We start from the raw sequence: 23,014 nt of genomic DNA, 5'->3' as shown, positions 1-23,014 counted from the left end.
CCCAGCACATCTGTTGTTCTTGGTCAGTGTCAGATTGATTTTAGTTTCTTCTTTACATGTCTGATCAATACAAGAACCTAAGTACATCTATTCATTGACCTGCTTGAATTCTACAACTGATCCATCCTCCACCTTCAATTTAAAGAAGCCACTGGTATTTATTCCTTTTTCACTCAAGATTTCCATGTACTTGGATTTATTAATAGTCTTCTTTCAGTCCCACTTTAGAGCTTTCCCGAATCACCACCCACATTATCAGCGTATGTTAAGTATTGGTGCTCTTTGTATAAAAGAGTAAAAGAGTATTATAAATGTAAATACAATAAAACTAGGTATCAGGTAAAAAGAAGGAATGTAAAAGATAAGCAAGGAAACCTGATAGTGGACGAAGACCAAATATGTCAAAGGTGGAAAGAATACTTCGAAGAGCTGCTAAATAACGCAGTGACTACCGAGAATACTACCGAGCTACTAAGAAATACCGAAGCCTACAAGGGAAGAAATTAAAGAAATAATAAAAGATATGAAAAATCAAAAAAGCCCCGGGGAGAGCGGCATTGTGGGGAAGAACTTAAAATATGGAGAAGAGGCTTTAATAAACCAACTTAGTAAGCTGATAGTAGAAGTGTGGGATGCCGAAGAAATACTTCAAGAATGGAAAAATTCCATTATAATTCCTATACACAAAGAGGAAGATAGAAGTGAATGCGCAAACCATAGACCAATATCCTTGCTAGAGGTAATATACAAAGTGCTCGCCATACTAATTAAAAAACGATTAGAAATACCAGGAAGGATATCGTAAGGGAAGATCAACAACCAATTAAATTTTTATGCTAAAACAAATCCTGGTCAATGCTATGAATACAACACTTCAGCAAAAGTACTTTTGATTAATTACAAAGCCGCCTGCGATACAATAAACAGAAATAAATTAATAGAAACGCCAAAAGAATTAGAAGTGTCAGAAAAAATAGTAAGATTGATAAAAATGACAATTAGATAAATAATTTGTGCTCTGAAATGCAACGGTATAGTCCCAGAAGAATTCGAAATGAAAAAAGGTGTTCGCCAAGGACACACGTTGTCTACCTTGCTACTCAATATTGTTTTAGAAAAAATTGTAAGGGTTATTGGAATAAATAGGTCCGGCACTCTTTTATACAAAGAGCACTAATGCTTAGCATATGGTGATGATGTGGTTCTAATTGCAAGAAATGGAAAAGAACTGGCAAGTATAGCAAAAAGACTGATTCGCGAAAGCTCTAAAATGGGACTGAAAGTTAATATTAATAAATCCAAATACATGGAAATCTCGAGTAAAAAAGGAATAAACACCAGGGGCTCTTTTAAATTGGAGGTGGAGGAGGGATCAGTTGTAGAATTCAAGCAGGTCAATAAATATATTGTGTACTTAGGTACTCTTATTGATCAGACATGTAAGGAAGAAACTAAAATTAATCTGAGACTAACCAAGAGCAAAAGATGTGCTAGGGCTATGAGCCAAATAATTAAGGCCAAAGATATCTCTCGCAATATAAAAATTAGAGTATACAAAACTATAATTAGATCCACAATGCGATACGCTGCCGAAACATGGACTATAAACAAAATCATGCAGAACAGATTGGAAGCATGGGAAAGAAAGATACTTAGCAGAATGCTTGATGAAAAAATAGTAAAGGGAGAATGAAGAAGACGAACTAATGTAGAAGTGTACCAATTTTATGCTAAAAAAGAGAGAAAAAACAAGAAAGAAATGGAGAAATGTAGTGATGGAAGATGTCAGAGAGATGGGAATCAGAGATTGGAAGCTGACAGCTAAAAACAGAAAACGATAAAAATTATCCATCCAGCAATGCGTCTAAAAGTCCTGTTAACGCTATAATACATGTAATTATAAAAAAAATTCCTTTTAAGTAAATAAAGCCCACATGATTTTAAATTTTTCATTATATTTCTAAATAAATAGGTATTATTTTTCTATTTGGCATATCGGTACATTTTCTTAAAAAGTAATATAGACGATATAACCCGGCAACAGTGTACCGCGTAAGTTTTTTAAGTACATAGTACATAGGGTCATTGCATTTTGTTTTCCAGTCTGTCAAACGGTTTGTTTAAATTCGGGTGATTTAGGTTATTTCGCGTGTAGTGTATCGTCGTTATTTTTAAGTATTATCGACAAACTTTGCAATTTTGTCATATTATTACGTCTGAAACAAGAACATATTTCAAAAGAAAAGACTTTCAGGTAAAATAATTGTTTTCTTTATTTTATAACATCAACCAACACGAATTAAACATTCAAAAACCCTTTAGTTTTGAACAAATAAAAGTTGACAATTTGCAATTTTCGCATATAATTATCATAATAGCCTTAAATACAAACATATCCCAAAAGAAAAGAATTTCAGGTTAAATTATTGTTTTTATTATTTTTAACATCATTAATCAATTAGAGTTACAAAAAACGGTTTTGTTCAAAATCGGATTTTGACAGTTTCTAGGTTCATGCGTATTGCAATGTGCGCAGTGTGCAAACAAAATATTGTTTGAATGGATAGAAATGAGTGGCTTATTTTTTTGTTATAATACACTAAATTTTCAGTGATCTCTGACAGTGGAGACTGCATTTTTTAACTTCCGAGATAATTTTCGAATAATAATTGACACAATTTTGCTGAAAAACGAATAGAAAATCCTTTAAAATGAGATTTTATAAAGTTATTTTTTGTATTTTATTGCTGAATTTTTACAAAAATTGCTTTAAAAGTCGACTTTTTAAAAATTTTTAATACCTTTTCTAAAAATGTAGAAAACAATGTAAGAATTGGGACAGTATCACCTTTATTTAGCCATAAAAATTTCAATAAGTTTCACTCAACAGTTATTGCAAAGTTAAAATTGTTTATCTAAGAAATCTTTGATCTACAACGTTATTAGGCATCATAAACTTTAGGTCTACATGAATTCTGAGAGCACCAATTTAAAGAGAAAGACATATTTTATCAAATTAAATCATTTACTGATTAAAAGTTCATGTTTAATATTGTAATATAAATATGTTAGATGTTAAATACATATTTATATATAAATAAAATGTAATTTTTAAATATAAATTTGGAACTAGATTTTATTGTCCATTGAAATCAACTTTTCGGCAAGAAAATGAAGCTAAGATTAATACTATTACAAGAATTAATATTGAACTCAACAGTCTTCCGGGTTGAACCGCATCGATTATCATTGAGCCGGGCTTTTGACATCTTCCTTGATGTCTTTTTCAGGGTTTTCAAGGTCTCAGTCTCCCGAGCCCCCAGACACTACTACACTGATCAATAATCAACCAGTAGTCTAGTGATTATTAATCAGTAACACTATCATTGACACTAGAAACTCAGATGTGCATAAAGAATTAAGAAAAATTAAGGCAAGTGTAGCAGTTTTGGGATCCTTCCATGTTAAGATAGATGTTAGAGATGTTAAGTAAGATAGATAGTTATATGTAAAATGCCAGATCTAAACTGGATTAAAATTTAAAACTTTATTTCTCTTGACTGGCATGTTAAAAAATAATATTACTAATTTGATTGTTCCCACCGTATTTCTGATGGACAAAACATTAATAGAAGTTGAAAACTTGCACCGACTGCTTCAGAGCTCATTACGCTACAACTGTCAATACCGATTCATACCAATTTCTTCGGATCCTCGTTTAGTTTTTTCAACAAGTTTTTCCCATTTTCCCAAAGATTCTCCTCTAAGGCGTTGTTCTTCCTCGCTTTCTTAAATTTCACTAATTATTTTTATGTTCTCATAAGTGTCAATGAACAAAGTCTTTACGAATGTTGTTATTGTGTATGTATCTTAAATTAAGATAAAGCTGTTCCACGTGCGATACGTCGGTCTTTTCGTCAAATATGACATAATAATAATTTGGATTTTAAACCTGCTTCATTATTTGTTCAATTATTTCTTTAGCATATTTTTTTCTTTATCTAACAGGCTATCAATTGATTTTTATCTGCTGATATGATTTTAAACCTTAACTATCTATCTATATAAGGATTTTTACAGCTGTCGCCACCTTCCTTCTTTCAGCCAACGTCTCCAGTCCTTTCTGTTCTGCCATTCTCCATCTCTAAGGTCTCGTCCTTCCATGACCTCGTTCACTTCATCCCTCCATGATCTTCGGGGTCTACCTCTTTTCCTCCTTCCTATTGGGCTCCAATCCGAAATATTTGCTATCCACCTTGTATGATCTGTTCTTCTCACATGTCCATACACATGTCCTCAAATGTTTGTTAAATTTCGAATAGATCACTTTTTTCTTTTTAGGTATTGAATTTTCTGCTACTTTGTTTAATTCCGCTATGTATCATATCCTTTTATATTACTTTGAGTAATATCGTGTTCAATATTTTCAGAAAAAAGTGACCAATCTGCTTTGTTTAAGTTCCATCTGTTTTCATTTGTTTTAATAATATTATTATTACTTTTGATTTCTATTAATATAGAAAATTTTGGATTGGTATTTCCAATTGATAAAATAAATTAATTTCTGCTCTATCAGTAATATCACAACCCCACACTTAATGGCGACAGTTAAAGTCTCCCGCCAAGAAAAGGTTTCTCCAGGCTTTCAAGAAACTAAATTAGTTACCTACTTTGACAGCTGAAGAGACAGTCATTAAACCTTCAATACTCTTTATATTGTTAAAAGCAATATTTTTATTTAGAAGAATACCTACATCACCATATTCATCCTCTCTATCTGAACGAAACAAACGATACCCATTAAAATTTGGTTTCAAATGTTTCTTTGACAAAGTTTCACTTAAAATAATCAAATGAATATAATATCAAACAAAAAATTTTTTAGTAAAACTTTATTGGGTATTAATAACCTTATATTATACTGAAGGATATTAAATTTAACCATCTATCGTATTATTTAAATCTTTTATTAGTGTATCTATTAACATTGAATCTTCTATGGATTATAAATTCTTATTTGTAAAAAGTTCTTTAAATGAGATTAAGATAATAGAGCACAACTCTTCTAATTTAAAATTTTGTTGGAAATATTTTGAGATTGAGTTAAATTTCTTTCACTATATATTCTGATATTTTCCGATATTTTTCATATACAGGTTGAGGTGTTATTTTAGGAGTTTCTAAAATAGATTTATGTTGCAATACTTATTGTATTGAATTCCTCTGGGAACACACAATTCAACGTTATAAATCAACTTTTCTATAACCACCTGATTTGGAATGACTTGACCTCTAAATGTCACAATTATAGTGGAAGCTGGGACCAATTCATTTTTTTTCTAAGCATTAATTTAACATTGATTATTTTTAAATTGTATCCATATCGAGGTTCAATAATTTTAGTCAGAACTTTATCAGATAGTCTCAAGGTCAACCTGGTTAATAACACCTTTTCGTTGGGTTAAAAAGGTTGGTATACAAGCCTCACATCTTTTTTCTCTTAAAATTTTTGAATTGACTAAAATATTCGCGCTTTCTGAAGAGTTTAACTCTACCTGAACTTATTTTTCCCTACGACTGTCATGTTAAAAATATTATTTTTGATTTCTGGAGCGGCATTTAAAATTAAACAAGCCTGTTTTATGTAGCTTACCTATATTACCTTCCAGGTTTTGTATAAACACAAAATCTGTCTCAGCGTATTTATTTTTTTCTTCACTTTTTCCTTAATTGTTTTCGATACTTACCGGTGCTTGCAGATTGGAATTTTCTATTAGTTTTATTCTTTTATTTCTTTCGTTTTCTTTCCTCTTCAGTCTCCTTATTTCTTTTTCCATTGTTTTCTGTATCCATAATTGCCGCATCATGTTCACTACTTTTTGATTTATCCTGATCTGGCGGGATGTTTGCTTTTTCCATGTCACTCTGTCAGTTCACAAGTACACAGAAACAAAACCCACTGATATTATTTTTTTAACTAAATATAATTTACACTAATCCTCGTTTTTAATCGGAGTTTTTATAATCCGCGAATTTCGGTTTCCGTAAAAATTTGTACTACGATAAGTAGATAGCAATTTTTACTATAAATAGGTACGTTCGAACTGTTTCGCTTCCAATACATTACTGTGTGTCTTACTATGTCTTTATTATTTTATAGCTAATAATAATTGACGGATAAATCTGACATAACAATATCAATAACAAAGGTATATATTGTTTATAAGTTTCACGAGACAATAATTAACAATTTTGTTTTATTTTGCTGTTTTTTTTATCTATTTTTATCACTTAAGTGTCATTAACACTTAAGTGTTAATAACTAAAAAATAAAGCTAAAATCTTTACATAAAACATGTAGGTTTTCTTGGTTTTAGGTAGACTTATTTCTCTGGAGTTGCATTAAGAAAGAATTTGAAAATATACTTCTAACGAAAATGATATTGATTTTCTCTAAACTTTTACACGATATTAAATAAAATTTAATACCACTCATCAAAGAAATAAATACCACATACGCTTGATATTTTTCACCAGATGTTATTTTTCCTTCTAGCTATATGTGAAATGTTTGCTTATCTGACATTTCTTGTCATATACAATAAGTAATGAAACGTAGACCGTTGTTTTATTTTCGACTATCGATTTAAAAGTTAATAAAAGTCATGCAATAATAAAAATACCGTTTTACAATAGTATGTTTATTAACAATTTTAGAATGAAAATTTGATACGAATGGAGGGGCAAGAAATCAAGAGTTATTTATAGAAATAATTATATTCTTCTTCTTCTTTTTCTATTTATTGGCTTGTATACTCGTGCATCTGCCAGCGCATTTCGTAGTGTTGCAAGCTCGTCTTGCTCTAAGCAATGCTGCAATACTAATCAACTTATTTTTCACAAATAACATTAAACTTTAATAATTCCACTAAACAAACACAGAAAAGAGCTTTGTTTTTACAGACTTTAACTAAAAAATTACTTTCCTATAAGGATGATTAAGATAATTTGAAATAAACTTAATATTCTTTGCACAAACTAGTTCGGTGGCATGGATATTGATTTTGATATTCATGGTATCCTCATGACGGCCAAGCGTCAAATCTCTCTCATAATTATATTCTTTTTTTTTTAAGTACCGTCTTCATTTCTTCTTCTTCTTGTTTTTGAGTATACATGACTCTGTTTCTTGTATTTATTTTTCAAGGTGCCTTCAATAAGTTGTCATTCCATAGTTTTCGTGGTATTCCCATTGATCGTCTTCCTGTTGGGGAACCGTCCCTCGCCATCTTTACTCTATTGTCATTCAGTTTATATGATCGTTACATTATACTCTTCTATTTTTTTCCACTCCTTGATGTGCTTCACCTTATATCTTCGTTGTATATTTGTATTTTTAGCTCTGTCCCATAGTGTCTTACCATTGATTTTTCTAAGGCTTTTCATCTCTGCCGTGTTTAGCATTCTCATTGTTCTATCTGTGTCAGGTCGTGTTTCTGCCACATAGGTCATTATTGGTCTCATGTCTGTTTTGTAAATTCTGCCATTCAGTTCTTTCCTGATATTTTTATTTCTCCATAGTGTTTCGTTCAAGCAATTTAAGGCTTTGTTTGCTCTCTTCAACTTTCTTTCAACTCTGTTTCGAGTTGTTCGTAGATGCCTAGATATTTAAACTTCACCACTTTTTCTATTATCTGATCTTCCAGCTGTAATTTATACCTTAGTAGATTTGCTGTTATAAACAATGCTTTTTGTCTTTTTTGGAAAAATTAAAATGTTAAACTTTTCTGTCCGTTATATTAAATTGGTGCAGCATACGTTGTAAATGATCTTCACTTTGGGAGATTGGTATTGTGTTATCTGCATAGCAGATTATTTTAAGTTGTCTTAATCCCATTTGGTATCCTTTTTTAGTGCTTACATTTTTTTATTATTCTATCAATGAACAGGTTGAACAATAGAGGCCTCAGTCTTATCCCATTGCCAGCTTCAATTTGTTCTTCTTCTACTTTTACTTTTATTGATTTGTTCTGGTAGATATTTTCGATCGTTTTGATATATATATATATATATATATATATATATATATATATATATATATATATATGTATATATATGGGGGATTATCCCATTCTGGGATAAGTTTTACAGCTTCTGGTGTGACTTAGCTGTTTCCACTACTTTTCTCCATTCTTCTCTCTCTTTGATTGTCTTTTATATATTTCTAATTTCCATACTTTTAAGTCTTCTTTCACTTGTTGTCTTAATCTCAGTTTAGGTCTGCCTCTAGTGGGATCTTGGGGTCTTTTACCTAGTGAGATCCATTCCGTTATGACTCTTTACGGATTGCTATTCTCTCTTCTCATTATGTTTCCATACCATCAAATTCTTTGTGCTTTTATTGCTCTAACTGTGTTCTCTTGACCCATCCATTCTTGTATTTCGGGATTTATCTATTGTCTTGCATCCTCTTCGTTTTCCCTCTGGTCCCAGTATTTTTCTGATAATACTGGTCCCAGTATTTTTCTGATAATCTTTCTCTCAAAAACTTTCAATTGCTTTTATTCTCATGCTGTTAATGTAAATGTTTCTGCAGCATATACTACTATTGGTCTTATGGTCGTTTTGTAGATTTTTATTTTGGTGTTTCGGCTTATCTTCTTATCTCTAAACATTTTTTTATTCCTATAAAACACCGTGTTTCTCGCTTAAACTCTTCTTTTTATATCTACACTTTCATTTCTTCTGTTGACTAATACTCCCAATTATTTGAATGTTTTAACCTCTTCGAAACTATGTGCATCTATTGTCAGTTCTGTCAAAAGTCATGTTTTTGTCATGTTGACAAAAGTTACCTGGCCCTGGGTACCAAAGATCCAGGTTCAGAAATTTTGTTTACTGGAATTTAAATTTTTTTAAATTGACCTCCTTTTTTATAGTAATGTTGGTAGCACTGATGCAACCTTTAAGCTACATCAGGTAACGAGTTCTTTACCTACTTGTACTGTATTTTACTTTTGTTTTTATATTATTAAAGTAATTTATTAAATAAAAACTTTTCTATAAAAAATTGTATAAATTTTAGTAAGTAATTGATTTAATTACATTAAAAATAATTAATTTTTTTTTACATATTAAACTTATTACATGCAAGACAAATAAAACCTTCTATTGTGATTCGATAAATAACGAATGATTGTTTGTCTACTTTGTTTTATGCTTTTTTTTTTAATTTTTTTACATATATTTATCAAATTTTTATTGCATTCCTCACCTTATCTGAAATGATATTTGTATTCAGCGACCTCGAAAACTACTCGAGAAACGAGTTTCGAATGATTTTGTATGGAATCTGCCTAAAACTTTCGAAGACGAGGTATATACTATCCACCCGGGCACCAGGTACATTAGAGACTTTCGCCGACATATATTCGTGTTCAGAGACCTCGAAAACCCCCGTGATACGGGTTTCGAATGATTTTGTATAGAATCTACATAAAACTCCCAAAGATGAGTTGAGTACAATGACGCCCTAAGCACCAGGACCTTGTAGATCTTCGCCGACATGATATTTGTATTCAGCGACTTCGAAAATCCCTGAGAAATAAATTTCTAACGATTTTGTATGGAATCTGCAGAAAACTCCCGGAGACGAGGTCGGTAGCGTCCACCCGGCAGCTGGAGCATCCTAGATCTTCACCGACATGACATTTGTGTTCAACGACCCCAAAAACCCTCCTAGTAGCCAAATTAGACGTATTTCATTGAATATTTGCCGATTTAAAATTTTTAAAATTTGCAACTCTGGAAAATGAATTTTCCAAATGCAATGTTTTATTTCTTCATGATTGCATTAGTTCACAAAATTTCCTAACGAATCCCACGAACCGAATACATAAAACTGCATCTTAATCCGTATTACTGCGCCGATTTTCGAAGGTTGAGCCGATTTTTGTGCTTTTTTGCCTCGACTAATAAGGCTTTAAAGAGGTACTTTGGGTTGGAGGTTATTCACTGGACCTTAATCCCATAGTGCCTTTAGGGAATATGATCAAAAGAAAGTTTATGGCTCGTCAATACCGATTACTTATTAAACAAAAATTGTGTTATTAATATCGTAACCAATTTACAGAACAACTGGCTTGAATAACTTGATTTTTTTTATTTTTCTTGTTAAAAATCTTTAGATTCAAATTTTTGTTTCAAAAAATGTTTTCCGATCAGAACTAACTTGGCTACATAGAAGCCATCTAACAGATACAAGCAAGTAAAGTCTAAAACAAAATTGAGATATCGAGTAGTACGCTTTTTGCAATCGATGCAACAATCTCTATATCGACATTGATCCTATTTTACTTACTGAGCCTTTTGCTCTCAGAAGTTGTCTAATAGAAAAATCTACTCCATGTTTGTAGATGTCTCTTTAATCATACCATTGTCAAGACATACCTCTAAAGATTATAACTATCAAATCAGAATGTTGCAATGGCAATGGTTATGCTGATGATATTAATCATGGGCTGTTTAGATGTAAACATAATAATGATACAACTAAGTAATTGATTGCAAACTCTGGCGCAAGAACAAATACCTTACTCACAAAATAAAGCTTTTCTCTTATACTTGCCTTGGTGACACTGTAAAATAAAACAAATCATCTGGGAATTTTTACAAAGGACTAAGAGGAAATTTCAATCTGTATTAAATGAGTCGTCTTGAATGTGTTTAGCTGTTGTTCCTTATATTTATCCTTATAAATATTACCTCCCTCACCGTTGCCTGTTTCGTATTGGTATAAAAGGGATCTTTAATTTAAGGTTGGAAAATTTAAGTTAAAATCTTAAATATGTTGCCTGTGTAAGTCCATTTTAAATGGTAAAAAGAAATTGGAATAAGATTTACTCACAATCAATTTATTCTACCACCAACGACCGGTTTCGCATACTATAATTTGCTATGCATCTTCAGGTCAACGGTACATGGTAGACTAAATGCTGAAAATATAATAGGCCATATTAGGGTGGTGTCTGGTACAGAATATACAGCAATTATGCCAATATTATATGTATGTGACTATTAAAAATTAAGTAAAATTGATTTAATAAAAATTAAGTGAAAAATAATTTATTAAAATTGAAATTAAATAAATATTACTTAAATGCCGATACAAGGATTATTATTAAATGTTTGAGAAAACATAGTTTAAAAACCCGTTATGGCAAACTGGTGACAAGTGATGATCGGTTTTACTGTAACCATTTAACAAATAAAGGGATAGTTCTTGAGGGAAAAAAATATTAACAACTAGACTAGGAATGTAGGTATTTTGTAAATTGTTAGTTGAAAATTAAATGTGATGTTATATATTTAAAAGTTATTTATATTTATTGACGAGGTATTTTTTTATTGACTACATATTGTACATATATAAATATATATATATATATATATATATATATATATATATATATTATACCCTGTATCTTTTTAACTTTAAAATATTTTGAGGTCAATATCTTCCATTTCAGTTTGGTACATTACTTACAGACCAAACTGTATATATTATATACATATACTAAGTAAAGTATGCTTTTATATAGATTTAATTAAAATATTTTTTTATATTTTTGAATCTATCTAGCATGGTAGACGTAGAGGCATATAATATGCGAAGTGGAAAGTTGTATTTAGACCACTCTGTATATGTTTTAGTATTTGCTGTCATATAATGGCGTTGCAGTAAAACTATGCCAATGTTTTATATTTATTACTAAATAAATTATTTATTTATGCATATTGTTGTTCTTATAATAAAGTTAATAATAAATAATAAATAAATAATAGGTTAATAAACAAAGAGAATTCTTCTCTTGCCGATGTTGATTTAGATTAATCTTAAGACCTTAGATCTGCCAATCAAAGTTTATTAAGTATGTAAACATATTTTGCACATAAATAAATAAATGTATTCTTTCTTAATTTTGTTTTCTGTCACTCCACTTGTCCATGTAAGCATCTCATTTCCCTCACATGCATTCGTTGTTCCTCTTTCTTTTTAATGGCTTCTTCATTCTTAATAACCTCATTTGCTTACATTCTACTGAATTTTACGGCATCTTTATAGCAATATCTTTTCAGTTTCATTGAAATCTAACTATCATCAAACACACTACCATCAATTTTTCCATTACTCTGTAATGTATTAATTTAAATTTCTAAGTGAGTCTGCTACTTAGATTAGAATACGTTGGTGACAGATCGGCCTATGGCGAAGCAGTACAGCAAGAGATATTTCTTGTCCCATATTTAGTTTAAATATTATGTTTATATGGGATTAAGACACAATTATTGGTTGTAATGAAACTCACATTTTTTAACTAACTAGTGTTAAGTAAAGTTTTTTAACTAAGAAAAAAACGTAACAATAAACGTAACGTAATAATAAACAACGTAACAACCGGTAGTGACCATCGGATGGTTAGGACAAAAATAAATATTTACATGAAAGAAGAGAGAAAACGTATTTTTAAAAAACAACGCGGATAGATGTCTTCTAAGTAAGAACAGATGAAGATGATTTCCGAAAGATCTTAGCGAGTAAGTTCTAATCAGATCTCTCACATAATCAAAACCAAATTGGACCAAACCTTCTGGAAGAAAAGAAGAGAATTACTAGCGGAAAACAAACGCCATACTCAAGTAAACGTAGAAATTAAGGATACAATTAGAAAAGAACTAAAACGCGACTTAAAAAAATGGAATGAGAACTTAATAGAGTAAATCATTGAAACCTACATAGGCCTTGTAGGCCCCTGGCTTCTAAAAACTTGGTTATTTCGCTACATTTTTTCGGTCCTCTGCTTTCTCTCTCCAATTTCTCACGCATATTTCTGACAAGTCTTGCTTTACTGCTTCCAACCATTTCTTCTTTGGACGTCCCCCTTTTTTTCCCTCATTTCTCCCTCCTTCAGTATTGTTTAAACATTTCTCTGGCATTCGTATCATGTGACCAAGCCATCTAGTTTTTTGGGTTCCTATTTTTGCCGTAATTGCTGGTTTTCCATACATCCTCATTATTTCTTTATTCGTTCGTCTTCTCCAAATGTTCTCTACCGTCTTTATTCCTCCGAAGATTTTTCTGAGCACCTTTCTTTCCCAGATCTCTACTTTCTTTTCTTCCTGCTGGTTCATAATCCATGTTTCACTAGCATACATCATTCTGGGTCTGATTACTGTGTTGTAGACTCACAGTTTAGCTGTTCTTGATACATTTTTTTCTTTCAGTAATGTATTTAGTGACCCTATCGCTCTGCTTTCCTTCATTAATCTTTTGTCTAACTCTTTTTCTTCTTTTCCGTTGTTCGTTATGGTTACTCCTAAGTATTCAAATTCTGACACTTTTTCAAAACGATATACAGTATCTACTCCTTTAATTTTGATATATTTGTTATTGTTTGTGATGTCTTCTCTCATTTCCATATATTGCGTTTTTGTTCGGTTCATTATTAATCCGTATCTTTCCGCTTCTTCTTCAAATTTCTGGAAAACTTTTTCTAAGTGTTTTTTTGTTCTCGCTAGTATCACCACATTATCCGCGTACGCTATGCACTGTTCTCTGCTATTGAAAATAGTCCTGTTTGTGCTTATATTTGATCTTCTTACGATTTGTTCTAATACTTGGTTAAATAAATTCGTTGATAGCAAATCCCCTTGTTTTAAACCTCTATTCACTGTGAACTGTCTTGAAAAGCTTCCTTCCATTGGTACCCTATTTATCGTGTTCCTAGGCGTCATTCTCACTAGCCTTATAAGCTTTTCTGGTATTTCTAATGTTTTCATGGCCTCATATAACATCGTTCGATTTAGAGAGTCATATGGTAGTTTAAAATCGATAAACAGCATATGTAATCCTAAGTTTTGTTCGTAGCTATTATTTTGTATTAATTTCAACATACTAATTTGATCAGTAGTTGTTCTTCCTCATCTAAAACTTCCCTGGTATTTTTCAATTACTTTGTTATCATATTTTATTAATCTTTTCCTAATAATTTTTGCTAGTATTTCATAGACTCCTTCTAATACTGCTATAACTCTATAGTTTTCGCACTCCGTTTTGTCTCCTTTTTTATAGATAGGACAAATAAGAGCACTATTCTATTGTTTCGGCATTTCTTCCTTTTTCGAAATTATTAGTGTCAAGTGAAATATCCTTTCCTTCAATCTTTCGCCACCTTCCTTAAAAATCTCAGCTGGGATACCACTTTCTCCTGCACGTTTGTTATTTTTTAGGTCTCTTATTATTTCTTTGACATTATTCAGAGTTAGTTCCTCGCACGTCCCTTCTTCATCTTCTTGCCAATTCTCATTTCCCTTAAGTTTCTCTTGTTTGTATTTAATAGATCCTCGAAATATTCCGCCCATCTGTTTACTTTTTCTGTTGTTTCACCTAGAAGTAAGCCTTCTTTGTTTCTGAAATACTGTGGATTATTCTTTATAGTTTCTCTGGATTTCTTAACTTCTTGGTAAAAGATCTTTACCTCTTTGTTTATGTAGGCTTCCTTTATGGTTTTCAATTGCTTTTCTAGCTGTTCTCCTTTCTTTTTTCTGAAAATTCTTTTCACTTCTATTCTTCTTGACACATAGTTTCCGATTGCATTTTGGATATTTTCTTTATCTCTCTGTAGTTTTCTTCTGTTTTTTCTTGCCAAAAGATTCCTATATTCTTCATCGAACCAGTCTTGCCGCCTTTTTATATGTTCTCTTCCTCTACATTTTTCCGTTGCTTCCGACATGGCTGTCTCTATGGTCTGCCATTCTTCATCTATATCCTGTTTGATTTGATTCTCTAGTTTTTTTTATTAATTTCTTCCTCTAGTCTGTTTACAACCTGCTTCTCTTGAAGGCGTTCTAATTGGTAATTTAATTTATCTCTAACAGGTGTTGCTATTATTGGTAGTTCTCGTTTTAGTTTTGCTATTATAAGTGTATGGTCACTGTTGGTATCTGCCCCTCTGTAACTCCTGCAATCGATTATTGCCTTATCATGTTTCCTTTCAATTAGGACATGATCTATCTGATTTTTTATTTTTCTCTGTTTTTCTCTGTCATTTTTTTCTCTGTAGCAAATTTTATTAACTTTTTCCTGTTTTCATTTGATTCCTTATGTAAACTTCGTCCCCCTGTTATTTTTCTATATATTTCCTCTTTTTTCACTTTCGCATTCATGTCACCAATGATTATCTTTATATCGTATTTCTGTATATTCCCTATTAGGGTGCTTAGCTTTTCGTAGAACTCTGTTTTGGTTTCTAATGATACTTATCTTCCTATACTTTCCTCTGACTCTCAAGTAACATATTCTGTCTGATATTGGTTGAAAATTTACAACTGCTTTCTTTCTTACAACTATTGATGGTATAATTTACGAGCTGTTAAAAACAAGCAAGACAGTAACAATCTACTAACGGAGCTATCTAATTACTGTCTCCATAATAGCAAATTCCGTATAGGCTGGAACAAGAGTCTAGTAATATTCTTACACATCAAAAGGGACCAGTGTGATGTAAAGAATTATAGAACTATATCGTTGCTCAGTCAAGTATACAAACTGTTGACATCATGACATGCTATTACCAATCGGTTGACTTACAAAATGGATAATTACCAACGGGTTGAATAGTCTGGCTTTCGCAAAGGATATAGTACATCACACCATCTGCTGACAATGAGAATATTGATAGAAAAGGCAAATGAATACCAACTACCCATATTTTTTGCCTCCGTAGATTATGAAAAGATATATGATAGTATCGACGTGTGCTCCATAGAATAAGTTATTAATAATTGTAGAATAGATTCGAGATATAGACAACTACTACATAATATATGTAAATGCAACTATGATAGTACAACTAGACAAAAATAGAAATCCCATCTCCGTTAAGAGAGGGGAGGCGAGTGACGTGAAATCGCCAAAGATCTTTAATCTAGCTCCAGAAGACGTCTTTCAAACTATAAATTGGTTAACATATGGCATCAATGTTAATGACAAGTTAAACCACCTCAGATTCATTGACTACATCGTAATTACAGCAAGCCCATTTAAGGAACTACAAATGATCATGCAAGAACTCGCAGACAGCTTCCAATACGTCGCCCTAAAAATGAATATGACAAACACAAAACAATGACAAACACAGACGACCATAGACGTCTAATTATAAATATAAGTGAAATAGAACAAGTCCATGAATATATTTATCTAAGTCAAATTCTGAAACTTGACAAAGAGAACCAAAGTGCGGAAATCCCTAAAAGAGCCCGCCTGGCATGAACAGGATTTAAAAAACTCACTTGGATACTTAAGAACCGCAAAATACTTTGCTTGAGACGCAACGTGTTCAACCAATGCATCCTTTCTATCATGACATATGAATGTCAAACGTGGACACTAATTAAGGCAAACATGAATAAACTAGTCACAACAGAAAGCGCAATGGAAAGAGCAATGTTAGGTATACGACTGTTAGATAAAAAAAGGAACGACTGGGTAAGATTAAAAACAAGAATCGAGGATATCACAACAAAAATTGCCAAACTCAAATGGAGCTTCGCAGGCCACACAGCTATACAAAAGACCCACGTTGGAACGCCACAACACAATACTGGAGACCTAACAAAGGTAGACGACCAAGAGGAAGACCACAGATAAGATAGGCAGATGGCATAAAAAGACTAGCCTGAGCAAATTGGAAGTATGTTGCTCAGGATAGAGATCGATGGAAGGAGTTGGGAGAATCGTATATCCAAAGAGGTGTTAATATTACTTACATTAGGTAAACCTTGGGGGGGGGGGTTAATTTATTAAATTAATGTAAAGGTGAAATTAATATAAAATAATATAAGCAGTATTTACATTCCGGTGGTCAATTGTTAAGATGGCGGCGTGTTTCATATGCTCGTTTATGATAAAGTATCGTCTGTGAGTTTCCAACTTATTATATACCCACCTAATAGGGATATTTTTTAAGAAGCTAGTCAAGAAGCTACTTTGTATTGTGATTTATGGGAAACAAAATAGACGTTATTGTTTGTAACTTTACCAGTAATATTGTATTAAAGAAGTTATATACATTGATTAGATATATTTATTATTATTATTAATTACATTTAGAGATATATTTATGAAAATATGTGTTATTTATTTATTTATAGATGAGTTGATAACCTATTTCTAAATAATATAAGTAACATGGCTCTTGATAACGGAAAAAGTTTGTACCAAAAGTTTGCTAAAGTTAGTATTCTAGCCAGTGAATGACTAAACAAAAAATTAGCACATGAACAACTGAGATCATGAACAATAATTTAGATATTATTTTCTTAGAAATTTGGGGACAGTTTTCATAAAAACTATTATGAAAAACAAATTTAAAAAATTACAATAAACATAGGAAATTATAGAAAAATACAGAAAAACGCTTCACGCACAAGTCAATATACAAACACAAATTGTACATTGATCTTCTACTACATATGGGATAGATTTGATGCTTTTTAAAGGCACGAAGAGAGAATTTCTTGTAATTATAACTGTACCATTTTTTATGTAAACTTATTAAAAGTCTAGGTATGTCAAATGTCAATTAAGACAGGTTAGGAAGACAACTCTTTTTTTCCAAAAATGTATTGATTGGCTGTATACTTACGGTTGTAAGGTTGTTGACTCTACATTATAGAATGGAGAAAATTTTTAATAGTAGCCCTAATTATGTTATACTAAATAATAAATATTTTATGATGTTAATTAGGAGATTTTGTTACAAAAAATAATAACAAATTAATTACTACGAGCCCTATATGTGAGCCCCTACGAACTATATATTGGAACAAGCAGTTATTTTGCGAATAAAATGCCAATTTACCAAAATTCCCTTGTTTATTTTTTTTTAAATTGTAAATATGAAATTAACAACATTTTTATGATGTACGGAAATATTATATATATTTTTTGTTGATTACTATTTAATTAATTAAGTAAGCAAAGTACGTTGAATGTTATTTCTTAGACGTTGTTTTATTTTGTGCCACAGTGTCTTTATTGGATTAAGATCCAGACTGCTAGAAAGATGACAAAACTCTAATGTCAGGTTTTTCCATCCATTTTTGGGTAGATTTAGGCGCATTTAACCGATTTAGGCTCAGTCTTGTTGAAAAATAAAATCTCCGGATGGATATAACTTTGCTATATTTGGTAAAAACGAATGTTCAAGGATATCTTGATATATTTGGCTCCGTTTACTATGCCTCCAATAAAATATTAAGTTATAAACCTTTTTGGCCGACATACATACAACTCCACACCATGATGCCCTATGGAAACTTTACGGTCCTTTTGAGACAATCCTTATGGAATTGTTCTATTTTTTCTCGAACCACACGCTTTTAGTAATCTCCCACACAAACATCAAATTTGCTTTCGTCACTTAATTCGAATTAATCAATGTCCTGATATTATGTCGAAATATGTTTACACAGCAAAATAGAGATCCAACAGATGAATCAACGGCTGAGTCAGCAGATTGCCACAACTACCCAACGAAGCAAATAATTTCATTTTATAATCGTCAATAAAAAGCTAAAATTTCCGTGAAAGGAAGAACCTGAATACAAAGTAAACGTTTAACTTGCATGGTATGGAACAGGAATACAGTAAAACAAAATGAAAAAATTTGGTGCTTGAGAAAGAACAAATTTTTGTAACTTCTTTTTCATAGTATTTTTTTTGGAATCGATGGTATAATTTTGACTTGGCTCGAAAAGATATACACAATGGCACCTAGAAATCACCAGACGGACCAGTAAATAGAATTACTAATCATGAAAGGTAAACAAAGAAGAACAAGAACGAATGACTGTTTTGACGAAGAATATTAAAGTACAATAGAGAGAAAAAACAGAGGATATTTAATGATGCGACAGGGGTACAAAACCCGACAAGCAGGGGAGAAATATAAATAACTACGCAAGGAAGAAAAGAAAATTCACCGCAGAAAGAAGAGAGAAATTATGAATACAGAACTTTAAGAACTACAGAATCTAAGTAAGCCAATAGAGACGAGAAAAGTTTATTAGAAACTGAACAAAAGCATAAAGTAATTTACACAACAGAAGTAAAGAGATAAGGAGGCTAATATATTGACAGAACAGTAAGAAAAACTAAGATGATGGAATTCCTGAATGAGACCGAAAATGTTTTAGATTATATTGATAATACTCCATTAAACGTTTTTTATAAAAATATTGCTTTTAATTATGTGTTCTTAATATGCCATACGCTAAATAAAAAATAAATTCTCCTATAAGGACAGCTAAATTCTACGATAACTTACGATATCATGCGTATGACTCATTTCATTATTTCTTTGCTGTAGTTGATTTCAAAGCTTTCTTTGCGTCAGGCTGATAAAGGGTGAGGAACAGCAAACATGTTTCAAAATTTAGTTGTTTTCGATTATTAAAAAAAAATATCAAAAAGTATCAATATAAAATACATAATGAAGCCGTAAAAATAATTCCTTCAATCTTAAAAATGTTGTTAATTTCATATTTACAATTTAAAAATATTTAAATAAAAGAATTTCGGTAATTTGGCGTTTTAGTCGCAAAATAACTGCTTGTTCCAACGTATAGTTGTTAGAGCTCGTATTTCTCGTTATGGTTACAATGTTGTGACTCAGTATTTCTGAGTTATTCTAATTAAATGTAATTAACAGTATTTTAGCAAGCTTTAGAAATTATAGATTTAGACATTTAATATATTATAATATAATTTAGACTATTAGTTACATTTAATAAGAATAATTCATAAATACTGATTCACAACATTGTAATCATAACAATTACAAGTAATCATTTTGTAATTATATTTTTATAACAAAATTTGCCAATATCATAAATATTTATTATTTAATATTTCATAATTAACGCAACTATTATAAATTCTAATAATATACAGTCAACAACCTTACAAGTTATCACCCAATCGATACATTTTTAGAAAAGACGAAGAGTTGTCTTCCTAACCTATCTTAATTGACATTTAAAATACCTCCACTTTTACTGGGGTTTACATAAAAAATTGTACAGTTATAATTACAATAAACTCTCTCTTTTCCCCTTACAGAGCATCAAATTTATCCCATATGTAGTGGAAGATCAGTCTACAATTTGTGTTTGTGTATTGTCTTGTGTGTGAAGCGTTTTTATGTATTTTTCTTTATGTTTCTATGTTCATTGTAAATTTTTGTTTTTTCATAATAGTTTTAATCAAAACTGAACAACTCCAAGAAAATTACATCCAAATTATTTTTCATGCTCTTACTTGTTCATGTGCTAATTTTATGTTTAGTTATTCATTGGCTAGAATATTAACTTTGGCAAACTTTCCATACAAATTTTTTCCCTTATCAAGAGCCATATTACTTACATCATTTAGAAATAGGTCTCATCTATAAATAAATAAATAACACACATTTTCATAAATATATTTCTAGAATAAATGTAAATAACTTCTTTAATACAACATCGTTGATATATTTACAAACAATAACGTCCATTCTGTTTCCAATCAATCACAACACAAAGTAGCTTCTAGACTAGCTCCTCAAGAAACATCGCTTTTAGGTCGATGTATAAGTTGAAAACCCGTAGATGATACTTTGGCATAAATAAGCATTTGAAACACGCCATCTTAACAATATACCTTGCACCGGAATGTAGGTACTGCTTATATTATTTTATACTAATTTCATCTATACATTCATTAAATAAATTAAAAAATCCTCCCCCCTCAATTGTTTAAATGACATAAGTAATATTGTCACCTTTTGTACCATACCTAATGTAAGGTTTGCTTAAATTAGTAGAATTACAATATGTGATTTTTTCAGTTTTTTAAAGATTGTACTTTACCGGTGACCTGGTGATGAACAACTGTAGTGGTCGAAACCGGTCGTCGCTTACTAAATAAATAGATTGTGAGTAAGTATATCATTTATTTCTACTACCTAGTTTAAAATAGACTCACACGAACCACCAATTCATTATTTAAAATAGTAAACTTTTAAACGCATATTTAAACACAATATTTTAAACACATTTTTAAAATTCTATTTGTGGTTTCAAATATTTAAACCTCAGTATCTCAGCCATAGATACTTACGGAATAAGGCTATTGTAGAAAAATAGCTATCACACTTAATTAAGAAAACGAAATTTTCTCATACCCAATAAATCCCATTGGTCAGCATTATATCCCTGAAGTCACTCATTCGGAGATTAGAAAAGCACTCATCGACATGAAAAAACCGTACTTGGGGAAGACGGGGAATAAAAATCAAACCATAAAAGTAGAGTACACATATTACTATAATCATTAAAAGGAATATTCATACCTTTTAAATTACTGATCGATAAGTTTGTTACTAATCTTCGAGAGTTAAATAACATGAATTGAAAAAAAAAACTCGTAAAACCCTAGGTAAGAAAAAGAAAGTAAAAAGCAGAAAAGGATTAAAACAATCGAATTAATTATTAAAAAAATAATAATTAAAACGAAACAGACATATTATAAGTATTTGCAAAATAAGACAATGAATAAAAAAAAACAAGACAGAAATAAGCATGAACGATACCCGTAGTAATTTCGCAACACTCCGTAAAAATATTAAAATCCAAGTATGCGCAAGTTTTTTCTAAACGACTCTCATCGTAAAAATCTATTGTAAATCCAGAACAATTAGAAAAAATATCATGCTCAACTAAACGCTTCTTTTTATTGTTTTTTCCTGGCGTGTTCCCAACCAAGTACTGTTTTATTTTTATCTTGTCCTTTGTATAAACACGACATTAACTCTTTTTGCTGACATTCTTGGAAATGTTAATATATTCTCCATTTAGTTTGTCTGAAACCGTTGGGAGAACTATTGTTCTCATCTTATCTTCGCGTTTCTTTTGCCCAATATACGTTTTAGGAGGTAAAATTGTTATCCAAAGTTCAGGTTTAAGATTAAAAAAGTTCGTTTGTTGAGAGTTTCTCACACCAAAATTTTAACAATACTCTGACTGTTGGAATGTACTTAAAGATACGGGAATTTAAACAGCTAAATTCTATTTTTTTCTCAGATATATACAAGTATAGATGTAAGCAAATTTCTTAAAAAAGTGAAAATTATGCTTACAAAATATTTAAGGTTATTGTCGCTTTATTGATAACAGAAATGGTCAAAATGCTTCTTAAACATTTGAAGTACTGGAGAATTTATAATCATAACCACAATAGTAAATACACGTCTTATTTTAAAAACAAGAAAGTACTTTCTTCCTCTCTTTTTCTCACCTCCTGTTATCATTATAATCATCATTATTCTCTTTGCCTTTATCCCTATGCGAGGTCGGCTTCGTTTCTATCTTAAGTCATACCAAATCAATTCCCTTTACCGACATGCTTTACCTAGGCTTCTTTGCCCAGGTCTTTTTGGGCCTGCACCTTCTACTTGTCTCAGGAGCTTGCAATTCTTTGTATTGGGTAATTAACGTTTCGGGATTAAATATGTGCGAACCATCTTAACCTATACTCTTTCATATTGGCATTAATTGGGGCCAAACCTAAACTTCCCCTAATATACTCTTTCTTAATTATATCTTTGTCATTTCACGTATCCATCTAAGCATTCTTATTTTCTACACATGAATTAGTTTCTACTGGTTCTCTTTCTGCTGGTATCATGAAAGTTTTATATATTTTTTTCTTCAGTTTCATTGGAACCTTTCCGTCACACAACACACCACTCGCTTCCTTCTACTTCATCCATCTCTCCCTAATTCTACTGCATGCATCACCATATATATATATATATATATATATATATATATATATATATATATATATATATATATAGTAAACTCTTACATATTGGGGAAATCTGCAAGAAATACTCTAATGTGTATCAAT

The 23,014-nt window shown here is 31.1% G+C and overlaps 1 protein-coding gene across 1 annotated transcript in view; it reads left to right on the top strand.

Moving 5' to 3' along the window:
• Positions 1 to 2,114: 2,114 nt before the first annotated feature.
• The window catches only part of nAChRalpha7 (nicotinic Acetylcholine Receptor alpha7), a 530,333-nt gene continuing 509,433 nt past the window's right edge, over positions 2,115 to 23,014 (top strand). Inside the window, exon 1 of the mRNA XM_072546893.1 lies at positions 2,115 to 2,254. The gene's annotated coding sequence lies outside the window, so the exon portion shown is untranslated. The remainder of the gene's footprint in view (positions 2,255 to 23,014) is intronic.

Source organism: Diabrotica undecimpunctata, chromosome 10 (assembly GCF_040954645.1).
Source record: "Diabrotica undecimpunctata isolate CICGRU chromosome 10, icDiaUnde3, whole genome shotgun sequence".
Taxonomy (NCBI): Eukaryota; Metazoa; Arthropoda; class Insecta; order Coleoptera; family Chrysomelidae; genus Diabrotica; species Diabrotica undecimpunctata.
This window is presented reverse-complemented; position numbering and strand designations above follow the sequence as displayed.